Source organism: Lactuca virosa, chromosome 5 (genome assembly GCF_052849685.1).
Source record: "Lactuca virosa cultivar CGN04683 chromosome 5, Lactuca_virosa_CGN04683_v6, whole genome shotgun sequence".
Classification (NCBI taxonomy): Eukaryota; Viridiplantae; Streptophyta; class Magnoliopsida; order Asterales; family Asteraceae; genus Lactuca; species Lactuca virosa.
The window spans coordinates 411,679,986-411,689,727 of record NC_136430.1 but is presented as its reverse complement, the minus strand read 5'-3'; the positions used below and the strand labels follow the sequence as shown (position 1 = coordinate 411,689,727).

The 9,742-nt window shown below is 32.8% G+C and overlaps 1 long non-coding RNA gene across 2 annotated transcripts; it reads right to left on the bottom strand.

The window, feature by feature from the left end:
• Positions 1 to 2,722: 2,722 nt before the first annotated feature.
• On the bottom strand, positions 2,723 to 6,227 carry LOC145111881 (uncharacterized). Of its 2 annotated transcripts, XR_013710371.1 has the most exons (5): positions 6,036 to 6,227; positions 4,650 to 4,711; positions 3,891 to 3,944; positions 3,606 to 3,787; positions 2,723 to 2,975 (listed from the first exon to the last, which is right to left on the bottom strand). It is a non-coding gene; the product is annotated as an uncharacterized LOC145111881 (long non-coding RNA). The 2 variants fall into 2 exon arrangements; XR_013710370.1 differs by lacking the exon at positions 4,650 to 4,711 and having other exon boundaries at positions 6,036 to 6,225.
• Between the last annotated feature and the right edge of the window lie 3,515 nt (positions 6,228 to 9,742).

Below are 9,742 nucleotides of genomic sequence, written 5' to 3'. Positions count from 1 at the left end.
TATGAAGTTTGCAAACATGTTTGTCTTATGGATTATGTTATAAACATTGTTATCTTTGGAATTTATTGGAATTGAGTTTAGTCTATTAGATGTTGTGTTAATGGCTAAAAGGGTTAAATTGGAAAATTGGCTAAATGTGGATCTGTGGCTATTACGCGACGACTAAGTTGGATCTATGTGACCGACTCAAATTAACATAAAACGGTAATGTACGTTGCTATTACAGAAGCCCCAACATAGAGGAACTGAAGATGAATCAAGAGGATACATCATTAAGCTTCACCCTTTGGATTAAAGGTAAATTTCAAGAGGATATAGCATTAAGCTTCACCCTTTGGATTAAAGGTAAATTTCACCCTCTTGAAAAGCATTGTTGTAGCGCTCCCATGCCTGAAATTGGTGGGTGATATGACGTAACACCATGTTTCAGATTAGTAGTATTAGTACGTATATGTTATTTGATAACCTAATAGTTAAACTCATGTTGTTATTTAAGGGCTTTAAAGGCTAAGAAAAATATTTTAGTCATTTTGGTGAGTCATGAGTTTCCGTCTCTTATCTTGTACAATTATGTTAAATACAACCGACGTAGTTCCATAAAAGGTTCAAAGTTGAGATTAAGTCGTTAAATGTGTTAATTAAGTTATAAGGGCATTTGGTCATTTTTGTTAATGATTATGGAATTTTTATAAATTGGATATGTTGACTATGGTAGCAAGTGTTGAATTGGTTTTCAAGTGAAATTGAACCGAATGGGATTATAGGTATGACTATAGTGATTAAAAACAATTAATGTATGAGATTACAAATGTTTTATTTAGTAAATATTTTAATCAAATTATTTGATTGTTTATCAAGTATTGAAATATAGATAAATTAAAAAATGTTCTTACTTAACTTATTTAAAACCAATTTTATATTTAGAAAATCAAGTTTGATAAGTATATAAGTAAATAATAACTATGTTATAAATCTTATAAGCGTTTACTATGATATAAATACAAATACAAGTTTCATAAAAACATTATAGATCCTTCAAAATTTTTGAATAATAATACACTTATATGATAAGAACCTGTATCTCATGTTCGATATAATTTACTACGATACATAATAAATCCTTAAACTCATGTATAAAAAGCATCATTAGTGTGTTTAACATATAATATCCAATAATTATGTTATTTAATTTACATTAGAGACATTTTATTATGTTATAACCCTTTAGTAACGTTATACGTCCTTAACCATTACCAGTCTAAACTCAAGCATACGACAAAGGAGAGAATCGTATAATGGGACTATGGGAGGTACACCAAGCAGTAGCACTAACGAGATGCAAAGTCATATATATGCTCTACTTATGTTCACACCTTTCTTGGAAATATGTTAAAGAACTTAGTTGATTACAATCATACAATTTCTTTAAAGATATCCAAATTTTTGTTGCTTTGCATGATGTTTTAATTGGTTAAACATAAGAAATAGGGATATCCACCTAAATAATCATATTATCTAAAAAAAATATTATGAATAAATGTTTTTAACAAAAACAAAAATACTTGAATCCGATAAGAAAACATGACCCCGAAACCTTTAGATCGGGTATTATGAGACCGGATATGAGATTTTCTCTCAAAATCTCACGGGATTCGGATGTTTGTGGTATTATGTTTATACCCGTCCGACTACCCTAACTCATACCCCATCTCATATGCTAAACCCCGAACCTTTTTTATAATATTCCTTATACTTTTGTTATATATATATATATATATATATATATATATATATATATATATATATATATATATATATATATACACACACACACTAGTGAATTTAAACGGACCGTGCTGAGCACGGCCCACGAAGAGTAATTATGGAATTTTCAAAATGACATGTAACGTATAGTCTTAAAAGGTTTCAGATGAGTTAAGTTTCATTTATTTACGTGTGTGAGTGGTTTTATTCTATTTTTGTAGTGGTGTTTTGGTTTTTGTTTGTATTGATGATGTATATTGAAGTATGTAACGATTTCGTGTAATTGTTGTCTTGTAATATATCTATTTTTTTTTCTCGATCTTTATATCGTTACACAGGTTATAATCAACTTATAAAGGTATACGGTCATTTCTATTGCTTGTTGTCTTTCGAAAATCTAAGTAGGTTGTTATTTTAAACATAAATTTTAAGCACTTGTATATTGCACTTTAGTCTGTTATTTTACAAAATCGAAATTTTGGTTTTTCAAACTATTTGATGATATTTGTATGTGCTAGATAAAGTTTACATACTCCCAAAACATTTGATGATACTTGTCTACCTGACAATGTCCATACTTGTTTAGATATTAATATTAAAGATTCTACAAAAAAAGATAAATTGACGATAACTTTGGAACATTGACAAATCTAGATACAAGAGTGCACCTATATCAACTGAAACGTGTTTCTGAAAAGTTCATGGTACTTTCTAGAATTTAACGTCATAAATAACATTATATTTTATTGAAAATGTGTTAAATAGCATTGTACTTTGTGAAGATTCGTTTTTTTCATTTTGTTGACTATTTCTCGTAGAACACATGCTATTTTGAAAATTTTAACACATAAATGGAATTATATTTATCAAGATTATCTATAATAGCATTGTACTCGGTAAAAAATCACTTGTTCTGAAGTTTTGAATGTTTCGAGAAATGGCATTATCTTGGATGGAATTTAACATCATAAATAACATTATACTAATTAAAAATATTGTAAAAGGCACTGTGCTTTGTAGAAATTCACACTTTTGGAATACTTTTACTGTTTCTAGAGAATTATGGTATCAATTCTATTAATGGCAATAGAAAGATAAATAGGATATGAATTATCAAGATATAAGTCACCATAGAAGTTCCTTTAGGGCTAAGCAGCCAAAAATGCTTCCTTTGCCATGTTTTTTGTAGCTCTTGTTCGACATTCATGAAACTGCAAAGTATCAGGTGGGACCAACTTCATTAAAATGATATGGTTAAATCCTCACGTACAATGCTAACTATTTAAAACCAAATGTGGATCCAACATAATCAACATGACCAAAAATTCAAAGTACAATGCCTTGATAATAAGAAATGAAATTTTAGTGACACGATACAACCCTTCTGCATTTCTTATTTCTTTATAACTGAATTCAGCGAGTAACATGCCATTGACCAAGCAAGAGCCCTTATTACTTCCAAGATTCTAGATTATCAGAAACTTACAAGTAGTTTTTTATAAATATTATTTATTAATTTAAATTCACATTATTTATAAATTATAAATTAAACAGGGAAGCAAAGGGAAATGACATGGGGAGAGGAGAGTAAAATAGTCATTTTACTTCAAGCAGGGACCAAAAGTGTTATAAACCCCCCAACAAGGACCGGAACTTTAAAAAAAAAATAAGGAATGATCACTTCTATAACCAATTCAACAAAAAAATAACTATTATTTTGTGAAAGAGCTATTCCATTCCATCCGTCAAAACAAACATTCAAATGGAATAGACCATTCCACTCCTTCCATTATTTTATCATACAAAACACTACCAAAAACTTACTGCTCAAGAGATTTTACCTTTTTTTCAATTTTCATTATTCTATAGGTTCATATTCGTTACTTGGAGGGTACTTTGCTAAACTTGAAGGATCACAAGGTAGTTTCCTGGTTGTCAAGAATCGTACTAAACATAAAAATAATCTTCTGGCTCACAAACATCAAGGAAAAGACAACGCGAGAAGAAGAGGGATTGGTTCATGCTACATACAAAGATAAGTGTAAGTACGTTGCTAATTTTTTGTGAGAAGATATCAGAAAAGACCACAACTTATCAAGAATAGAGAATATAAGTATGATTCTCACACAAAGTTGTCATGCAATGTTTTAATGAAAAGCTTCAATGGTGAACATGCAGATCTGCCGAGAATCAATTTTAGCAAGACATCAGTTATGCACACACAAAAAAATAAGACAAACTATTCAAAAGTAAGTTTATTTACTGAAAGAGAATATATCTAATTACATGTATACATTCCACTTTCCCGCCTTAGGTTTTTTTTTTTGCTGGTAGAACAACATTGTATTTATGATCTGCAATGTTTATTCAGTTTCTTTCATGTGTCTACAGATAAATTTAGTAAAAATAATTAATGAAGTTCCCCGTTGACTTGACAGAAGTTCTTAATTTAGTTAATAAATTGTTGCAAAACCACCTTGTACTACTTGACTACATGACTCAACTCATAATAATACCTATGTTTCTATTAGACATGTTACCTGGAAATATGATTCGACTACTACTGTTGTTTTAAGTTCTAAAACCAGATGGATAATCACATAGTAGGACAACGAAAATTGATTACATAGTGGAGTTGTTTTAGCTTGATTTGGCCAATATCATTCGACTACTAAAGTAGTTAAGGTGGTTGTCATTTCTATCAAACAAATAGAAAAGGATATTAAATGCATATGAATAGTCTAGCATGAAAAAAGGTAGAGCTAATTAGCAATATTTACCTGATTACCCCAATATAACGACTTTGAGACTGAATAATCATAACATGATACTATAATAAACTTACCTAAACATTCAAAACCAATATCTACAAAATTGAAACTAACCTTGTCATCTAAGGACGTAGGAGAAAGGACCTAATTTATTTTCCCCATGTTGAATTTCTTACCTACAACATATTGTAAAATTGTTACGGTTGTTAAAACCCGATAAAAAAAACCATCTCATAGTGATTTTTCTGCTTAAAAAACGTAACTTTTCTGCCACTACCCTGTGTCCTTAACAACAAATTTAACTCTTTTCCATCACCCATCTTCTTTATCCCTATCTCATACACAAAGGAAAAAGTGTGGCAAAAGAATGAAGGCTGATTTTCACAGAAAGATCCATAAATTTGTTTCTAATCAAACAAATGAAAACTAAAACCTAATATCTTGTGCCTAACTTGAGTGCAGGTGAAGAAACTCTTCAGCATCGACAGATGACCTGGGGACCTAGTAATCGTTGACCAACATCAAAATTAAACCCATAAGTTGTGAATGGTAAAATTGAGATTAAAGAGGAAGAGACAAGAAGAAGAAAAGATGAAATTAAAATGCGATTTGCAAACTTCCTCCCATGATTTCAAAATCTGATACACAAATCATCAATGAAACATTAGCAAAAATAAATTTCAAAAGAATACTTTGGAGTAAAATCGATAAAAAAAAAAAAAAAAAAAAAAATCCAATAAAAAGATGCCAAAAAATTGGTGTATACCGAATTTTTTGGGGAGATGGAAATCATATATTTAATAAGAAGAATCCGGATAGAGGCGGTTATCTAAGCAGTAGGTGTCGTCAACAGAGAAAGCTAGAGAGAGTAAGTTGGCAACAATCAAGCAAGGTGGCGGTCAAAGGGGAAGTAGGAGGGGGCGAGCTGCTTAAGTTAATGCCGCAAGGAAGCAAAACCCACAGTGAATTCTCCTGCCTCGATCTGAGGTATGAATGACGGCCGATTTTGTCAACTTATGCCTTAACCTCAGGTAAGCATGAAGAAGGCGTGAAAGAGGCAGCCAAACTGGAAAGAAAATCTCTTCTTTTATTTACCCGACAATCATCTAAATTTGTTCTCAATTGGCAAAATCCTTTGTGTGTGTGGTTACCACTTACCATGTTCATCTACGGTCCTAAACCCAACCCCTATCAGATCATCTTCAATAACAAATCCAAAAAATGTAGTTTGATAGGGGAGAGTATACCTTCACCTCTCCACCAAAAGTTTTAGATACAACCGACATTTTATAACACAAAATCATTTTCACTTCACAACCATACCAAATTGTATGACGAGCCCCAAACAATTCAACTCCCAATAACACATTAAAGGGTAGAAAGAAACTAAAACTAATGAAAAGAAACTTACCAGTTGGGATAACAGACGACAAACCCTAGAAGCAAGCAAGACACATTTAGCAATTTAGAATCCAATCAGAGAAGAAATTATATGGGTACCTGATTCTTATTTAGGGCTCTTGGCGGTCGATGGAGAAATTAGGCCGATACCTAATTGACATTAGCTTGAATCCTAAAAAAAACAATTAACCAGAAACATATGAAATTATACAGATCTTAAATACAAAATGAAGATGAAGTCGGCTTGAAGAGGAAGTCAAATGAAGTCGACGTGAAGAGGAAGGTGCTAAAAAAAACTCTTCAAATCATTTTCTACCGGGAAGACACGCGCGCAGCACTTTCTCTCTTGGTAGCAATTTTTTTTTATTTTTTTTTATTTTTTTTATTTTTTTTTTTTTTAAGACGTTCATACCGCAAAAACCTCAGGGCGTGTGCTGTTTGGCGAAGCACTGGACTTGCTTCTTCAAACCTCTTCAGCTTTTATTTTTTTTGAAGTTTTTTCTTTTAGAATTTTGGTATAACTTATTTTTTTTAAACTTTTTTTTAAAAAGCTTTTATTTACGGATTTGATACAATTTCTTATTATAGTTTTCACATATTTTCTAAACTTAATTTAAAAAAAAAAAAAAAAAAAACTTTGATTTTTTTTAATTTTTTTACCTTTTCTATTAATAATATTTTCAGTTTCGGTTTCATCTTTTTTAACGTTTATAATTTTTTACGAATTTTGTAGACATCGTTTGCAATACTTTCTTAATTTCTTTATTATTTTCTTTTTTATGTTTTTTAAAATTAGTTTTTTTCTAGAATAAAGTTGTTAGCTTCTTTTATATTTTTGTAAGTTTTTTTTAAAAAGTTTTATATTTTTGTTTTTTTATATGTTCTTTTTAGTACTCTTTCAATGTTTTAATACTAGAATTATTAAAATTTCGGTGTTGAGAACTATTTTCAGTTTATAAAATTAGTTTATTTAAATTTCAGTTTACTGCAGCAGTCATCAGATGTTAAAAAACAAACATGCTTCTTATTATGGACTGCAGTCGTTTGTCCCACCTCTTCTGCTACAGAGGATTGCAGAGGTGGTCCGCAGACTTCATGAATTTTCGCTTCGAAAAAACAAACAGCACCAAAGTCAAGAGAGTGACTCAACCACAATCAGGGGAGGTGGCAGAAAAGGAGATCCGAGAGTGGCAATCAGCTTTGGGAAACAACGCCACGTCGCCACCAAAAAGAAAAACTCGCCTCTAAGTCTTCTGCCTCATCGTAAGGTCAGGCTGACCGGAAGCAAGCAGGCAGGATGCTTTCATTAGTAGCCAAATGATGTCGTTTCTATAATCCCAATGTCATGTCAGACTGATGTAGGGACCAAGAGGAGTTTAAGCAGGCAAGCAGCCTACTACTAACTGACGGGGGCAAGAAGAGTGGTCGGTGGGGAAGTTTCTCATAGATGTGGACAGCTTAATGTTGTAGAAAAGGGTTTTACATATATATATATATATATATATATATATATATATATATATATATCTTTATACCTTAATATACCTTAATAAGCATTTAGCATGTTTTGATGAATTTTAAGAGGTACAAGGTAGTCAATAGTATATACAACCATTTTAAGCATTAAAAAGTATCTAATCTTATCTGGTCAAAGTCAAAAAGTCAATACGTAATTCAAAAGTTTTGAAATTCAAATTCAATCTCAAAGTTTCTAAGCTTTTGAGCCGGTCTGTGTGCTTAAAAATGTCTCATTTCTGGTTTGTCTTCCCTGTACATGTTTTGTTGAATTTTAAGAGGTACAAGGTAGTCAATAGTATGTACAACCATTTTAAGCATTAAAAAGTATCTAATCTTATCTGGTCAAAGTCAAAAAGTCAATACGTAATTCAAAAGTTTTGAAATTCAAATTCAATCTCAAAGTTTCTAGGCTTTTGAGCCGGTCTGTGTGCTTAAATTTCTGCAAAAATGTCTCATTTCTGGTTTGTCTTCCCTGTACACTTTATAAAGCATTTCCACTCTATCTCTCTTTCTCTCATCCTCTCTCAACCACCGTTTCCCCTGGTTTGCTTTCTCCACCGGTAAATCTTGATACATCGCAGCCCTCATAGACCCATTTTCTCTATCTTCTACCACCATAGAAGTCTTCCAGCGATCGGTTGTAGGTAATTATAAAAAAAGATCTCATCCCTTTCTCCTTTCATACTCTTATTTCACAACTAAATTTTTTTGTTTTTGTTATTCAACTTGAAATCGATCGTCTTTTGTTGTTTGCATCTCTGCTATCCCGACAAAGCACATACCAACAGAGCCCTCGGAATTTCCGCCGTTGGAAACCCTAAGGCATCGTTTCCACCACTATAAACACACCACCACCATCGCACCTCTTCCTCCCTCTCTCTCTCTCTCGAACACCATTGCATCATCGCGATTTTGAGTTTTGTTGTTTTGATCTGGGACACTCACAGGCTTCGCATTCTTCACCAATCACAACCATGACTACATATCTGGTACCATCCATTCAGCCGATTGAATCGGTCAACAGGAGATACAATCTATAAGGCATTCCCTCTCTCTGTACCTGCTTCCCATGCTCTTCCTCCAAAATCCGTTCATGGTAAACCCCTCCCCCTCTTCTCAAGATTCCGCCTATGCTAAATCGCACCACCACCATGAGAAACTCTTCCAACCATCCACCTTACCGCCTCTGCTAAACCGTACCACCACCCTAATCATCTCCTCCACCACTTACCTCTTCCATACCGCCACAGTCGAACCACCACCACACCATCGCATCACGAACACATATTTGCACCGGTCACCACCTCCAAAAATAGTAGTCACTGTTGGATTAGGTGTCTAAGCCCATAACTATAATTGGTTTGTACTTGAATTGATAGCAACACGGTCCTTTTGGGTTGCCCTCAAACCTAGCAACTGGACAAGGAATTTATGAAAGGAGAGATATTGATTTATTATAAGATTAATAAATTAATATAAATGATTTATTAATATGTTAAAAGATTAATATATTAATTAGAAATCATAAGGTTTAATTAATAGTTAGCCATAAATTAATTAGAATTAATTTTGGGGTTAATTGTATTAATTATAAAGTGCAGGGACTAGTTTGCAATTATCAAATAGTTGAGTGGAAAGCTCCAGAACCTCCTTGGAAGGAGGTGGACGAAATCTATAGGGGAAACCCTAATGATTTCGTCCAAGGGGCTTGGATAAGGCCTTTGGATAAGCTTAGGCCCCAAGCAAAGGAACGTTAGGGTTTTCCCTAAACCCTAGATCCCTCGGCTATATAAGGAGCCTCCTGGCTCTCAAAATCGGCCACTCCTCCCTTTGAAGAAACCCTAGGCTGATTTTTGCATACCCTAGCCTCTCTCCTCATAAGTTTCCTTCTTGCTAGCTCTTGGGTGTGACTCCATTAGAGGCATTGCGTTTGTGGTGCTAAGCTTCCAAGAAGATCAAGATCAAAGGATTGTCAATTGTTTGCTATAACAATTGAAAGGTATGTAACTCTTAAACCCTAATTGGTATTTTCGAAAATAGCCTCTCTCCTTAGGGTTCTTGTTTTGCAATTCAAAGTTATATGTTCAATAGTTAAAACATAGATCCAAAGTAGGTTGCATGTGAACTTAGGAATTCTCTTTCTGGTTTATTTGTTTCACCTAAAACCCATCAGTGGTATCAAAGCCATTGTTTGTTTTAAATTGAATTGCTATAATGGTTGAATTGCAAATTAGGGTTTATAGTTATTAAACCCTAAAAGGCAATTTTTCGTTTTTAGGGTTTTTTGG